This window comes from Macrosteles quadrilineatus, unplaced genomic scaffold (assembly GCF_028750875.1).
Source record: "Macrosteles quadrilineatus isolate MER2022 unplaced genomic scaffold, UCM_ALF_1.0 Scaffold_2__2_contigs__length_208266976, whole genome shotgun sequence".
Classification (NCBI taxonomy): Eukaryota; Metazoa; Arthropoda; class Insecta; order Hemiptera; family Cicadellidae; genus Macrosteles; species Macrosteles quadrilineatus.
This window is the reverse complement of record NW_026542595.1, coordinates 57,904,146-57,920,910: the sequence shown is the minus strand read 5'-3', so window position 1 is coordinate 57,920,910 and position 16,765 is coordinate 57,904,146. Positions and strand designations below refer to the sequence as shown.

Sequence of the window (16,765 nt, the reverse complement as noted above, 5' to 3'; positions counted from 1 at the left end):
GAAGATCAACCGAACTCGCCAGGTGAATGTTTGTAAATGCGAGACGTTCTCGGCGGATCGCACACATCGCTGAAATCACTATTAACTAAAAGCTAAGCTTAGATTCAGCTTGGCTACCCATTTAAATAATATAATATTGTGATAGAATGTATTTAAGTAGTCAACATTTGTTTGATAGACGGTATTTCAATTAATCAGATGGTACTAACAAATGGCTATTTGTCCGAGACTTAAAGTACGTAATTAAACATTATTAATCTGCTTTAATGGAACGTGTCGGACTGGCTGAATATGTTATCAGACTAATATTGAGTGCACGGTATTCATTTAGTGTTAAACGCTTTAAAAACCCCTATCAATTTTGAAAACATACGTTGAAAAATGTACGTGTTGTAGCGATGAACACTTAAAAAAATTCAAATCAGTATCCTAAAGGTAAGTCGTTTTTTAGGCTGGGATATTAAGTCAGCTAACGGTATATTTTGCATATTATCAATGCTATTGATAAATTCATCAATGGCATTGATTATGAAATGGTTTGGGTAAACACTAAAAAGAACAGTGGTATGATGATTCACTCAAAAGATCAGAGTACGGAAGACATAAAGAGAAGCAATAAATTGTGTTGGCATTGTGGCTAATTACCTATAATCGCCAGTGAGGTCGTCTGCGGCGACTGGCGAGGCACGCGACGATTGACAACACGACAACTTGTTGACAACCTGCGAATATACAACTTGTATCTCGCCACTATGTCGAGAGTATAGAATACTGATAATCACCTTGTCTTAAACTTGCGTGTTGTCTAATTATGGACTTAAATACAATTGTACATGTATAAATCATTTACAATTCCAATTCATCAGTATGAGGAAGGAGGCTACTGGCCAAAAACTCATGAGACATTTTATTCCTTCATTTGGCTTAAAGGTTTTTTTATTTAATTACTCAAGTATCAGATTAATATGACATATCTTGTATAGTTTTATACCACAACAATTGTATTTTTCACAAGTTACTTGGTTAAGCGGATAATATGTCCTTTACATAGAACCTACAACAATTGCATCGAGTAATTAAACAATCACTTGTAATCGGTAAGTAATTAACTAATTTAATTGCGTCAGCCACACACTGTTGCTAATGTGATGTACATAATCCACAAGTGATAAATAGCATTGACTATTAGATACTGAAGTACATAGTCAATTAAGGGGGAATAAAAAACATTGTTGAAAATTTTGAAATCGTTGTTCTTTTTTACTGTACAAGTTTATTTTCTTAACGGGTTTAAACTGAGATGCAAGCACATTGACAAAAATTAAACTCAAAGTAATTGGCTTAATTTTTAAGTAACTATAATGTAAGTGTAAAGTAAGTTGGGCACACTGCATGATGCGGTTGTAAGCAATACTTTAAGAGTAACGGGGGGAGGAGAGGGAAGTGAGGTGGATCTTACACGTTCTCATTGTCCAAAGAACACACTCAGCATGTTTATGTGTCGTACAACCACTAGAGACGCCACACTGGCCACATGCGGTCTCAACTGTGTACTTGGTACATTGTACTTTATACGCCCGAGTCTCATCTGTGTTTAGTTGTCACTGTGTTCCGACTGTTTCTGTACAACCATTAATTTTAAATAAAGGTGAGATCGTTTATTCCTAGTTTAAGCAAGTAGCAGATTGTTACACGTTCACATCATTGTTGGGCGTAGTTTGAGTTACAGCAGAGTCACTATATACAGACTGCATCACAGCACTTCTTCGCGACGATTCCTGGAAGCCTGAATAGTCTGATGGCGTCATTCTACAGTGTCTCAGTCTGCCATACCACCGTATCTATAAACACGGATGCAGACCACACAAAACTTATTTTTTTTCTTTTTGTAAAATAAAAATTGTATAAAAGGCTTCACTTTACAACCTACACTTATGGATCATAACAGATTTCCTTATTAAGAATCCATTTCTTATAGTTTCATTCTGGAACTAAATTCATACAATTTAACTGAAAAGTTGAGAGAATTCGGCTGTGCGTGTTAGTATAGGTATATTGCTAGTTAAAAAAGAAAACACCGATGGGTGTATCAATAATTGAGATAAAGTAACTTCTAACTTATTGTAACAACGTCTAGTAAATAGATACAAGCTATACCAGCGAGGAACTGAACCATCGATACGTGAGGAACGCAACTTAAGCCAACAACAGAATATTACCAGATTAGCTCGGTTGCACAAACAGCGACAAGCAGAGACGAGTGAATGTTCTATGAATAATAAACACGAAAAGCTGCCACACCTGACGTTCGTGACAATAACCATGTTAATATATTTGATGCCATCTCGTCTACACTACATGTTATACGTGTGTCTTTTTGGTTTGCGATAAAACATTGTTAATGACCTGATACACTTGAGACCCCTTACATGCAATCCTTAATTCGTGACGATAACGATGATATTTAATTTTATGTGATGTCGTGTACATGTTGTGCATACTTGTTAGTAATTCAACAAATATCGGTGATAGTGTATTTGATGTGATCTCGGGTAAATGTACGTGCTCGTTAATCGTACGTGACGATGACGGTTGTATTGTGTTTGAAGTGATCGTGTGTTATACTAGCTCCTTTATCATTTAAGGCTGTAATGGTGTCAGTGCACTAAACCCAAATTATGTCATACGTCCGTAATGTTTCCTGGCGTGAACTTTTCTGGGTAAATGTATAAATTTTGTCATTCTTACTATTGTGCCGACCTCGGTGAAAGTTGGGACCTAAGCTATTTGGCATATATATATTGGTATATATCAAATGTTATATTGATGTTATTGCACCTTGTTTGGTGGCATCCTGACACCTACACAACACCAAAACAAAATTGTCCATAAAGACATTTTTCGCGTTAGTAATTTCACAATAAGTCGTATGAAGTACGTTTTATTTCCAATAGAAACGTCGTATTCTATTACGGTTGAAAAGTGTTTAAGGTTTGCAGAAACTTTTGCCAAACAAAGTTTGCCAACTGTCCAAACTGACAGTTTCCCGCACAAGTTGCGTGATCAATGAAGCCACCGAATCATAAGCTGTCCCAAGAGAGACGGGAGAGCTGTTGCTGCCCACTTACAGCTACTGTGTATCCAACAGGAATGCCAACTTATCAATCACCTGTCCCCAACAAGGAAAAAAATAACCCCAACAAGGAAAAACATCAAATGTCATTCAACAGCAAACGTTTAAGGCACCAAAAAAATGTTACCTGATTTCCGAGATCATTGACAAAAAAATACATCTTCTATGGAAATTGTTAACAAAGTAAAAATCCAATGTCACTTTCAACTAATATTATTGTTACTTGGTATTTGATTTAATTACCACGCCTACAGGGTATTTATCGTCAGAGTTCAAATTGGCGTAAATAACAGCAGGGTAAAAGAGTGGAATGTTTGGCGGTGGTTTAGCAATAATGTGGTTGTATAGGTTAGTGGTTGTGCGAGGGAGGTGTTAACACGGGTACCGACACTGAGCCTTGCGTGACACTATACAATACACTTCCCAGTGTGTGTGTGTGTGTGTGTTTGTGTGTGTGTGTGTGTGTGTGTGTGTGTGTGTGTGTGTGACATGTCAACCACACGCACGGGTAATTGCACATAAATAGCCAACATACTTAAAGAAATTAGAATGGTAGAATGGCAAGAAAGAATTGTTTTAATTTAATTGGTTCCTGAACACTACTCTTATACATTATATAACTCTGTCTACTGTAAATGACGATTTCACACAATTTCCTACTACTTATGTGTTATTTTTTATGCATGTGTTGTTTCATTAGGATTTTATTATTTTGCAATTCTATACGGAATCTTGTATTTGTTTCGTGTATTGCAATACAGTGCACGAATAATAAAAAATATATATAATATGCCATTTCTCGAATCTCATACATAGATGAAAACTGCCTTTCACAATTTTGTTATAGGCATAAGTCAATGAAAGGTCAACGTACAATAAATGAGAAACCAACCTCAGTAAACAAGGAAACATCAATATTTTCTATTAAGAAAACTTGAATTAAATTCAAAGTTTTTCTGTTTGATATTCAAATATGTGAGGAAGTAGGAACTTCTACCTTAGCGGGTAGAATTTCTTAGTCAAAGGAAATCTAACATCAAAGAGAAATTCTTTCACTTTGAAGATGACCAAACGACAAAGTTATATAAACTTTCCCAAGGGAAGTATCACATTCCCTTACAGGATAAACTATTTTCATTGGTGAAAATATATTGGTAGGCCTACTCTGAATATAAATTTGTTTGCAGGTATACTTACAACGAAAGTGTGACTATGTAATGTAGTTCCTAGGAAGACGAAATTGTGTACGCCTGTTAATAAATAATGTCCTTGCAATGAAATAGCATTTATTAGTACTGTATAATAAACTATGCTAATTTATTATTTATTAGGGCTGTTGTTTGATAGGATCATCAAACTATCTAGATATTCCCCCAGTTCTGCGCAGGCTTTTATTGCAGTTGGTTAAGAATTTAATATTCCGTCATAATGGTGTTTACTAGACGAGGGTGGCGCGCAAACATTGCCATTAGCCGTTTGAAGCGTGATATCAACTGACTTATGAGCTGGAAAATGGCAACAACAAGTTACATATAAAGGGAATAACTTAACCCTCAAATGTATACCCTGTTTCTTGTTAAGCACCTTAATTATGTTTGACGTATATAATAATTGATAATTTTTAGCGAGAAGATTTTGTTTCAATTTTGTGCTTTGCAATTTAAAAAAATCTGCTCACTTACTAATAATACTCATCTCTCAAGAAACATATGGACAAAACCTGGACGAGCTTCAGCTATCACGTAAAGAAGACAAAGTACTGGTACAGCATGTAATGTGTTAGTAGATTTCATGGTGTTAGTAATGAAAACAATCGAAAACTAGTCATATATCATGACAAAATGACTTATATTAATACCTCAACCTTATGTGTATTAACTAAATATTTCTTCTTCGAGATATCCAATGCAGCAATAAATGTTTAAGTATGATTGCTGACATTTGTTTCATTCATGAAAGTAATAATCATAAAGTATTAATACCATCACAAACAATGGACTTTAAACATTAAACATGAAAGTATTCGCGCATCGCCTGATGACCGGACAGTATCACATATGGACAAATGAGTTCAGCCGACCATCAAGTTTACATCGACACGAAACGTGTAAAAACCGTCGTTAAATCGCACTTGTACAACGTCCCTCCGTCCCTCTCACATTACTTAACTAATTGACAACGAACCTTTTACTATTCAACATCATTCTCTCGTTTCATTGCGATAGTAAAACTGCACTATCCGTTACCGTTTATGGACATTATTTTTCATTACCATCGTAAAATAAATATAGTTTCTATTTATTTTTATGTATTGTGTTTCCATTAGTGAAGTTATTCAATCCTTTAATCAGGCAATAGTCTCTACTACCAAAAAGATTCCTCATAAATAGACCTATTGAATCTAAATTGTGAGTATAAAAAACACTGTCTCTAAATTTATTGTTTACACATTCATTTGTATTTTCAGGATATTGTAGAAAGAGTAAATAAAAACCGCTAAATATGTTAATTGAATAAAAAAACCGTGCAGTAGGCTTAATGAACCCATAAACGTTATTTAATTTTATCACAGTTTCCAAAAATTTTTTCGTGTTATGAAATACACAAATCAATCAAGGTATATCTGATAGATTTATATGTTCAGTGATAATAAACTGTATGCATCTCCTGCTAATTTACAGCTAAGAACCTATTACCATAAGCATTCCGATAATCATGTATTGATCAATCATTTCAAGTTATGCAATCGATATTATAAACTACGACCACAACAGCAAAAAGGCACACGATATCGGCGATTTAATTAACATCATTGAGTGGGAATGTCGATCACCGCGACAGCGACATCCGCCGTCGACTGATGACGGAATGCAGCGGAATACCAGCCCCACTGTGTCGTCATACTGATACAAGTGATACTGGCAACACCAACACGGCGACTGATGAAGGAATGCAGCGGAATACCGGCCCCACTCTGTCGTCATACTGATACAAGTGATACTGGCAACACCAACACGGCGACTGATGAAGGAATGCAGCGGAATACCGGCCCCACTGTGTCGTCATACTGATACAAGTGATACTGGCAACACCAACACGGCGACTGATGAAGGAATGCAGCGGAATACCGGCCCCACTCTGTCGTCATACTGATACAAGTGATACTGGCAACACCAACACGGCGACTGATGAAGGAATGCAGCGGAATACCGGCCCCACTGTGTCGTCATACTGACACAAGTGATACTGGCGACACCAACACGGCGACTGATGAAGGAATGCAGCGGAATACCGGCCCCACTGTGTCATCATACTGATACAAGTGATACTGGCGACACCAACACGGCGACTTATTTAGGAATGCAGCGGAATACCGGCCCCACTGTGTCATCATATTGATACAAGTGATACTGGCGACACCAACACGGCGACTGATGAAGGGATGCAGCGGAATACCGGCCCCACTGTGTCATCATACTGATACAAGTGATACTGGCGACACCAACACGGCGACTGATGAAGGAATGCAGCGGAATACCGGCCCCACTGTGTCGTCATACTGACACAAGTGATACCGGCGACACCAACACGGCGACTGATGAAGGAATGCAGCGGAATACCGGCCCCACTGTGTCATCATACTGATACAAGTGATACTGGCGACACCAACACGGCGACTGATGAAGGAATGCAGCGGAATACCGGCCCCACTGTGTCGTCATACTGACACAAGTGATACTGGCAACACCAACACGGCGACTGATGAAGGAATGCAGCGGAATACCGGCCCCACTGTGTCATCATACTGATACAAGTGATACTGGCGACACCAACACGGCGACTGATGAAGGAATGCAGCGGAATACCGGCCCCACTCTGTCGTCATACTGATACAAGTGATACTGGCAACACCAACACGGCGACTGATGAAGGAATGCAGCGGAATACCGGCCCCACTGTGTCGTCATACTGATACAAGTGATACTGGCAACACCAACACGGCGACTGATGAAGGAATGCAGCGGAATACCGGCCCCACTGTGTCGTCATACTGATACAAGTGATACTGGCAACACCAACACGGCGACTGATGAAGGAATGCAGCGGAATACCGGCCCCACTCTGTCTTCATACTGATACAAGTGATACTGGCAACACCAACACGGCGAATGATGAAGGAATGCAGCGGAATACCGGCCCCACTGTGTCGTCATACTGACACAAGTGATACTGGCAACACCAACACGGCGACTGATGAAGGAATGCAGCGGAATACCGGCCCCACTGTGTCATCATACTGATACAAGTGATACTGGCGACACCAACACGGCGTCTGATGAAGGAATGCGGCGGAATACCGGCCCCACTGTGTCGTCATACTGACACAAGTGATACTGGCAACACCAACACGGCGACTGATGAAGGAATGCAGCGGAATACCGGCCCCACTGTGTCGTCATACTGACACAAGTGATACTGGCAACACCAACACGGCGACTGATGACGGAATGCAGCGGAATACCGGCCCCACTGTGTCATCATACTGATACAAGTGATACTGGCGACACCAACACGGCGACTGATGAAGGAATGCAGCGGAATACCGGCCCCACTGTGTCATCATACTGACACAAGTGATACTGGCGACACCAACACGACGACTGATGACGGAATGCAGCGGAATACCGGCCCCACTGTGTCGTCACACTGACACAAGTGATACTGGCGACACCAACACGGCGTCTGATGAAGGAATGCGGCGGAATACCGGCCCCACTGTGTCGTCATACTGACACAAGTGATACTGGCAACACCAACACGGCGACTGATGAAGGAATGCAGCGGAATACCGGCCCCACTGTGTCGTCATACTGACACAAGTGATACTGGCAACACCAACACGGCGACTGATGACGGAATGCAGCGGAATACCGGCCCCACTCTGTCGTCATACTGATACAAGTGATACTGGCGACACCAACACGGCGACTGATGAAGGAATGCAGCGGAATACCGGCCCCACTGTGTCATCATACTGACACAAGTGATACTGGCGACACCAACACGGCGACTGATGACGGAATGCAGCGGAATACCGGCCCCACTGTGTCGTCATACTGACACAAGTGATACTGGCGACACCAACACGGCGACTGATGACGGAATGCAGCGGAATACCGGCCCCACTGTGTCGTCATACTGACACAAGTGATACTGGCGACACCAACACGGCGTCTGATGAAGGAATGCGGCGGAATACCGGCCCCACTGTGTCGTCATACTGACACAAGTGATACTGGCAACACCAACACGGCGACTGATGACGGAATGCAGCGGAATACCGGCCCCACTGTGTCGTCATACTGACACAAGTGATACTGGCAACACCAACACGGCGACTGATGACGGAATGCGGCGGAATACCGGCCCCACTGTGTCGTCATACTGACACAAGTGATACTGGCAACACCAACACGGCGACTGATGACGGAATGCGGCGGAATACCGGCCCCACTGTGTCGTCATACTGACACAAGTGATACTGGCAACACCAACACGGCGACTGATGAAGGAATGCAGCGGAATACCGGCCCCACTCTGTCGTCATACTGATACAAGTGATACTGGCAACACCAACACGGCGACTGATGTTGCGCTGAATGGAACACTCGGAGACTGATTGGAGTTGTCAACTCTGACATGAAATGTTACGAGTGGATATTGTTTTCTGTGGGAGGACCGATATGACAAACAGGTGAGTTTATTGATAGTAGAAAGTATTATCATTTAATCACATCCCTCAGACTTTGTGTACATAATATGTACACAAAGTCTGAGGGATGTGATTAACCCCAACTGTCATACACTCGCACTTGAATTTATTATCAGCTTTAAATATTATTTAAAGCTCATAATAAATTCAAGTGCGAGTGTATGACAGTGTGATGCAAGGATCCAGGACCCTATGATCAAGGACAACTGAATCTAGTTTCTAACCATCAAAGGTTGCCGAATATTCTTACGATCGAACCTGTGACGTTTAAATTGTTAGGTGAGAACTACAACAACTCGACTACCCAACTATTATAAGCCACGTAGTGTGTCTCATTTCACACTACACGATATTTCCGAATTTGCTACAACCGTAAATTCAGCTCACGAGCATGATATTATACCTAACATTGGACTATCTTCACCTAAAAAAAATCTTGGACATATTATCGTATGCAACAACATTTTTTATGCGGGTAATTAAGCTATGGCAGGTGCAAAAAAAACTGTAATTATACTAATTGACTTTGAATAACTCAACTAAACATTTCATTTTATGAGCTAGCTGCACCCAGTTTTTTCTTTTCTTTTTTTTTAGAGAATACTATCTTTTAATATTTCATTCTATGTGGCAAAGACATAAAAGAGGCTATAGAGTAAGCTTACAATATAATTTAATTCGGCATGATATAATTCATTTAAGTTAAGGTAAAGAGGTCAATAATTAAACCACAAACAATTGATATGTAATTTATAAAGTTAGTTTAACCAGGTCTAGAGATATACATGTATATATATCTAGCCCTGGGTTTTAACTACCTACACCTTTAACATGTTGGCAGTATTTTCGACGAAGGGGAAAACAGAAAAGAAGCGTTTTAAAAGTGAACAAGAAGGCCTAAAACACAGTTTCAAACATTTTCAAGACAGAACCCGCAAACTGGATTCTAAGTTTTTGTTACTAAACGTAAGAAGTCGATTGTGATTAAAAAACACAATTAATTAATCAGATGAATTATTGAAATTAAACTACCCCCGAATCGGAAGTGCGAACAGCTATACTTAGCGATAAAGTTTTAAGTACAATGATGAGTATAACATCCGGTCTCTGGTGGGTTGCAGTGTTGCAGTATTTCAGAGACAAAGAGCCTGTAGCTATTGAACGGTTTGCATACGAATTGAGTGAGGCTGGCCAGTCCACAGTCTAGACTCAACAATAAATCTAAGTTAATTGACGCGGATGCCGCGGCGAGCTGAATAGCACAAACCACCGAGCATGGAGCACATGCATACCTACTGTCATGTTTAGTATACTTGTATGACTTATTTAATTACTCTTCCTATAGCGTCATGACAAATTACATGGAAATTTTTAAAACATAATTTCAGTTCAAGTATTTTGACTAAACTACGTTAGTTTTAAATGCTATTCAGATATAATTTTGAATAAGATATTCCTTAAGTTAATGGTGTTCAATAATATTTCATCTTAAAAGCTTAACCACCAATATATTTAGTTAATATTAACTAAATAGTACCGTTTACATAAAATTACAATACCTGTGGCTACTTTTCCATCACTTAATCCATTCAGCTAAAACTCGAGTAAGTACCTGCAAAAAATGACAATATTGTAGTTAAAATATTGATTTAAACAGGATAACCATAACACATTCGTAAATAGTTAAGTAATGTTTAAAGTTAATCATGGATATGATTGACGAGAAATCAACCGTTACTTACCATTACGATAAACGTATCCATTAATTTATTTGTTTAAGTATCTCTATGAACGAACGTGCTAACTTAAACCATTGACTATTGTTGTATTAATAGTCAAAGCTTAAACTAAACTTGTAGTTGTTTAAGTATGGTTAAGTATCAACACAACGATAACGAAGTATTACATTTTGAAATCACTTTATTGTACATGATTGCACCATTAAATAATTCCCTTAAAGATCGGCACTCTAGAAAAGTATGCAGCTAAGTTGATAAAACGTGTTAGCTTTGTCAAGATTGAAAGTTTTCAAGTGAATAACAAAAGCTTACCTTGCAAAATAATACGTATCTGTAACCCCTCATATTTTACTGTTTAAGATTTGTTTAATTTATAAACGGCGTTTTTTTTTTCTTAAAAAAATTGTTTATATCAGTTTAAGAGATGTGTTGTAGAATGATGTTTTATTGAACTGTATACTATATTTAGAAAACTAAAAGAGTTGTTTCTAATACATTTTCTAGTATTTATTTTAAGGAGCACTGTGCTTACGTCACCTTCAAAATCACTTTGTTTTAGGCTACAACTACAGTGCAGATTTGTTATAAAAATATAAACTCTGAAAACACCTCTAAAGTATAAAATTCTTAAAATGGAAAACTGAGGGGAAGCAATATAGTGACAATGTGCTGTATACCGGTAAAGGTAGGACGCCAGAATTTTCTATTATCGGAAGGTACACGGAGGACCGGACATTGAACATTCCCCATTGTGGAAACATTTTTCTATTCCGTAAAATGCTCTACATTTAGGAAATACCTCCTTTTGAATAGTCCAACTTAATAACAGTATCACTAATCAATATAAATTACAGGGAATAAAATATAGCACCAAGTATGGTTTACAACAGATCGGCAAAAAGGCCGGACAACTTTTCGAAAAATGTATTACTTAATAGGAATATTAATAGGCCTTTTAAAGCCATACTGACCTAAATTAAAATACATTAGTCATTTATAATCAAATAAATGACGAGTTTATTAATAATTTAATTTAAGATTTGGGGTACTTTAAATCTTAGCCTTAATTAGGTTTTTTTTACATAGTATGCCTTATGAAAATTGTATAAAGTTCTTATCCTATAGGCCTCTATTATATCAGAAAGTAAAGTTTGATAAAATGCAGTTCAATTTTCGTAAGGAAGAATATGTATCGGTGTTTGGCAAGAGTATATGGCATTTTAACTTAATAATTCACTAGTTTCTTAGTATGAATACTTAGGTCTGGATGCTTGATTGACCATTGGTTCGTTGAAGGGGATTGGTGGGGGAAGAGTGGGGGAGAGAATTGATGACTCGGGGTGGTTATAGTCAGTAAGTGATCACCGGAATCCGGGCAATTGGTTGAGCGGAAACAACTATAAACTTCCTCCAGTGTTGGCGAATTCTTGGCTCAATAGGGGGCAAGTAAGTCCAAAATGTTGACATGGAAAACTGCCAATGGTATCAGTAAAGATTCCATAACATTATCAACATGAATTTACGTATATACGTTCGATTAATGACAACAGTTAGTTGTGCTAGATCTTTAAACTCTGTTTAATCTATAAAAAAACAATATATTTTAAGAGTGCAAAGTTAGTAACAAAAGGCAACCAAAACCATTACACCTATTTTATAACTCTGGGGACTTAACATAGAGATTACAATTAACTGTCGTGAGAATTTTGTGGAGGAAGTTTTTAGTATAGAGAAAGATCTCGCTTGAGCAACCTATCTCTTTTATTTCATACATAGGTTGACGGTTCGATCCTAGCTAGTAGTTTTTTTATGGTTCGAAACTTTATCGAGCTTCCCAGTTGCAACAGTTTAGCTGGACATTGGGGTTTTAATGAATGGCCCTGACTAAAATAAGTCACAACAATTGTACACTCGCCCAGCATTTCTTGGTACTTGCTACAGAACCAGTTATTTATTTTTAGTAACAAAACCATCATCTAACACTCACTCTTCACTCATTTTCGCCTTGAAACACGTGCTCTGTGTTGCTGTCATATTTTTGTATTCAATAAATCTAATATCGTCTCAAGGGGGGCTCCGAACCATTGGCTTACTATATTACCATTGGTATATAACTATAACCATTAGGGATTCGCAGAACTTGATCTTTGAACTCCAGTGAAGAAATTCCGCGCACTAACCACGATAAAATATACTTATGGAGGGATGCGAAAATGCGGCTCTTTAAACTCATGATAAAAGCAAAGCATTATGCCTTATGAACTCGTATAAATGTAATAACTACTTTTGATTGAATGTTTAAAAACTTAAATAGACTAAAAACTATAACGATTACTTCACTAATATGTAATGTGTACCATCCCATCACGGTAATGGAGTTGTCTCTACATGATAGAGACAAGGGGTCTGAGAGTGTACTGAATATATTGTATCATCGTAATTTATCAAAGGATCCGTAACAGATGGCACACAGAGGGATGAAAGGGGGTGAGGGGGCAACACGTTATAAAGTGCATACACTTAGTGACAAAGAGACACTCTTGGCAATATCTTCGACCAAAATATTATAAACTCGTCTATGAGAATGTTTAATATATACTATGTATTGTGTGTTAACTACATTTCATAACATAAGTAATTTTGAAAAATAATACACTTTTCGGGTTTACTATTTGCGTGTATAGTGTGGAGAGGTAGTAGGTTAAAGTTGGATACAACGACCTAGTAATGGAGGGGTGTATAGTTGCGCTGTGCCGCGTTATTTGGGCTATGTTTCCATCAAAATGATGAAATTGTTATGGGTATGTCCTTCTTTCACATCATGGAACGAAGGCTCTTGCCCATATCCGTACCTGGGGCAAGGCATTGCCGCATTGCTAATAATGCCATTTGTGACTGTCGGGATTTGTACCTGGGACCTTAGGGGACGAATCTTTTTGCTCTACCACTAGACCAGCTCATTTCCAAGCAAAATACTTCATATAACTATCTACAATGTAATCGGGTTTTGGATACACACACTATATTTATCAGGGCTGGTACAGAAGTTTTTGAGTTCCAAAATACAATTTTTAGTTTTAAAAATAACTCAATTAAGTAAACATAACATGTTAACATTAAATTGATTGTTTGGGTGACAACCATTTACTTTCTAATTATGAATATAATAAATAAAGACTACATGTTTATAATGAATATTGCAGACAAATTAATGGTAAGCACTGATTGTTGCATGGTGTTTATGTTACGCTTGCACGACAGTTGGTATCACTGCACGCTGGATGCAGCACAGTCACGGGTTATCAGTAGACTTGTTATCAGTGAGCCACTTGACCAGGCCCTTATCACCGCCCTATAGATACTATACAAACTAGATACTCACGTTTATAATGTAAAGGTCGTCGCGGTGAAGTCAAACCCATTCAAATCAAACATAACCGTACTAGAGTCTATATTCTATGATGTAGTCTAGTCTACCATTGGCATCAATTTGGTCCACCTCATTATTTGGCCAAAAAAGTCCGATGTTTGAGGATAAGTAGACCAAACACGCATACTTGATTCTTTAAACGTAAACTATAATGTTAATGTTCCATGAGATTGCTACGAGACATGAGCACATTGTGGAAACACTGTTGACAACCAAGTCATTTAAAACCTCGGTAATATTTTACAGTCTTCGTTTAAGAGTATACAATATGAAAGATAAGTGTCCTTGAGTTCTGGGCGAGAAAGGTTATCTGCATAATGAAAACAGACCGTTACTCACATAGATAATGTCCACATCACTGTTGTTTTAACTAGGGTCGCGTTTTGCACCTTCTATCATTAGATTATTTAGAATAATATTAGTGTTGTCAACTTAACGGGTGGGTTTAATATTTGCATAAATACTAAGGAAAGAGCAGACGCCAGAAATCTCATGAATAATAAACTGACGTTAACGTTAACCGCTCTGCAGCCTGCGCGACAAAGGTTGAGTTTAGTGAACACGCTGCGTCTTCACACGCCCACCTCCGTACTTACCATCGTGTAAGAGGTAAATTATAAACTGACGTTAACGTTAACCGGTCTGCAGCCTGCGACAAAGGTTGAGTTTAGTGAACACGCTGCGTCTTCACACCCCCACCTCCGTACTTACCATCGTGTAAGAGGTAAATTATAAACTGACGTTAACGTTAACCGCTCTGCAGCCTGCGACAAAGGTTGAGTTTAGTGAACACGCTGCGTCTTCACACGCCCACCTCCGTACTTACCATCGTGTAAGAGGTAAATTATAAACTGGCGTTAACGTTAACCGCTCTGCAGCCTGCGACAAAGGTTGAGTTTAGTGAACACGCTGCGTCTTCACACGCCCACCTCCGTACTTACCATCGTGTAAGAGGTAAATTATAAACTGGCGTTAACGTTAACCGCTCTGCAGCCTGCGACAAAGGTTGAGTTTAGTGAACACGCTGCGTCTTCACACGCCCACCTCCGTACTTACCATCGTGTAAGAGGTAAATTATAAACTTACGTTAACGTTAACCGCTCTGCAGCCTGCGACAAAGGTTGAGTTTAGTGAACACGCTGCGTCTTCACACGCCCACCTCCGTACTTACCATCGTGTAAGAGGTAAATTATAAACTTACGTTAACGTTAACCGCTCTGCAGCCTGCGACAAAGGTTGAGTTTAGTGAACACGCTGCGTCTTCACACGCCCTCCTCCGTACTTACCATCGTGTAAGAGGTAAATAATAAACTGACGTTAACGTTAACCGGTCTGCAGCCTGCGTCAAAGGTTGAGTTTAGTGAACACGCTGCGTCTTCACACGCCCACCTCCGTACTTACCATCGTGTAAGAGGTAAATTATAAACTGACGTTAACGTTAACCGGTCTGCAGCCTGCGACAAAGGTTGAGTTTAGTGAACACACTGCGTCTTCACACGCCCACCTCCGTACTTACCATCGTGTAAGAGGTAAATTATAAACTGACGTTAACGTTAACCGGTCTGCAGCCTGCGACAAAGGTTGAGTTTAGTGAACACACTGCGTCTTCACACGCCCACCTCCGTACTTACCATCGTGTAAGAGGTAAATTATAAGCTGACGTTAACGTTAACCGGTCTGCAGCCTGCGACAAAGGTTGAGTTTAGTGAACACGCTGCATCTTCACACGCCCACCTCCGTACTTACCATCGTGTAAGTGGTAAATTATAAACTGACGTTAACGTTAACCGGTCTGCAGCCTGCGACAAAGGTTGAGTTTAGTGAACACACTGCGTCTTCACACGCCCACCTCCGTACTTACCATCGTGTAAGAGGTAAATTATAAACTGACGTTAACGTTAACCGGTCTGCAGCCTGCGACAAAGGTTGAGTTTAGTGAACACGCTGCGTCTTAACAAACTCACCGTTGTACTTACCATCGTGTAAGTGGTGAATAATTAACTTACGTAAACGTAAGTGCTCTGAAAGTAAATATTTTGAAGTCTAATGCTAGGTAACTATGTTGTCGGTGAGCAAATAAGTTTTAACATGCCAATGTGATTGATACCTTCGTCTGCATTTAACAATCTTACATTAATCTAAATTTGTTATTGTTATAATTTGTTGTTTATTAAGGGGCAGGTTTTTTTTTACCAATAATACAAAACAAATGTTTTCATTCTAAAAAGGATTTGACTGTTAAGTTATGTAAACATGTGACGACAACGTGCAACGCTTTAAAGCTCTTAAATATGTTCGATTTAATAGAAAATGCTAAAACCCTCAAATAATTGGGCGGTCAAGAAAATAATAGAACTCTATGGATTAAAAATCTTAACTGAGAAACATTAATTTCTTATACTAAAGATTAAACATAAATTGAGTACGGATGTAAAAAGAGTGTAAGGATGTTACGTTTTGAAAAATTATCTTTTATTTTAAGCGACTGCGTGCTGAATTGAATTTACTCGCTTTAATAAGTTAAAAGAGACATGAGAGGTGTCGTCGTTTACAAATTAAAAGACCATGTCCCCTCCCTCCTCCCAACCACCCTAGTCGTCAACCCTCCGTCCACTGTGTAGTAAACCGCAGTGTTTCTCGTTAAACTCCAGTTGTTACTTCTGCCAATGAATCTGTTACTCTCACAATGT

General features: G+C 38.9%; 1 protein-coding gene across 1 annotated transcript in view; it reads right to left on the bottom strand.

Moving 5' to 3' along the window:
• LOC128986120 (fat-like cadherin-related tumor suppressor homolog) overlaps positions 1 to 16,765 on the bottom strand; it is a 560,367-nt gene that overhangs the window by 491,387 nt on the left and 52,215 nt on the right. The gene's annotated exons all lie outside the window — the stretch shown is intronic.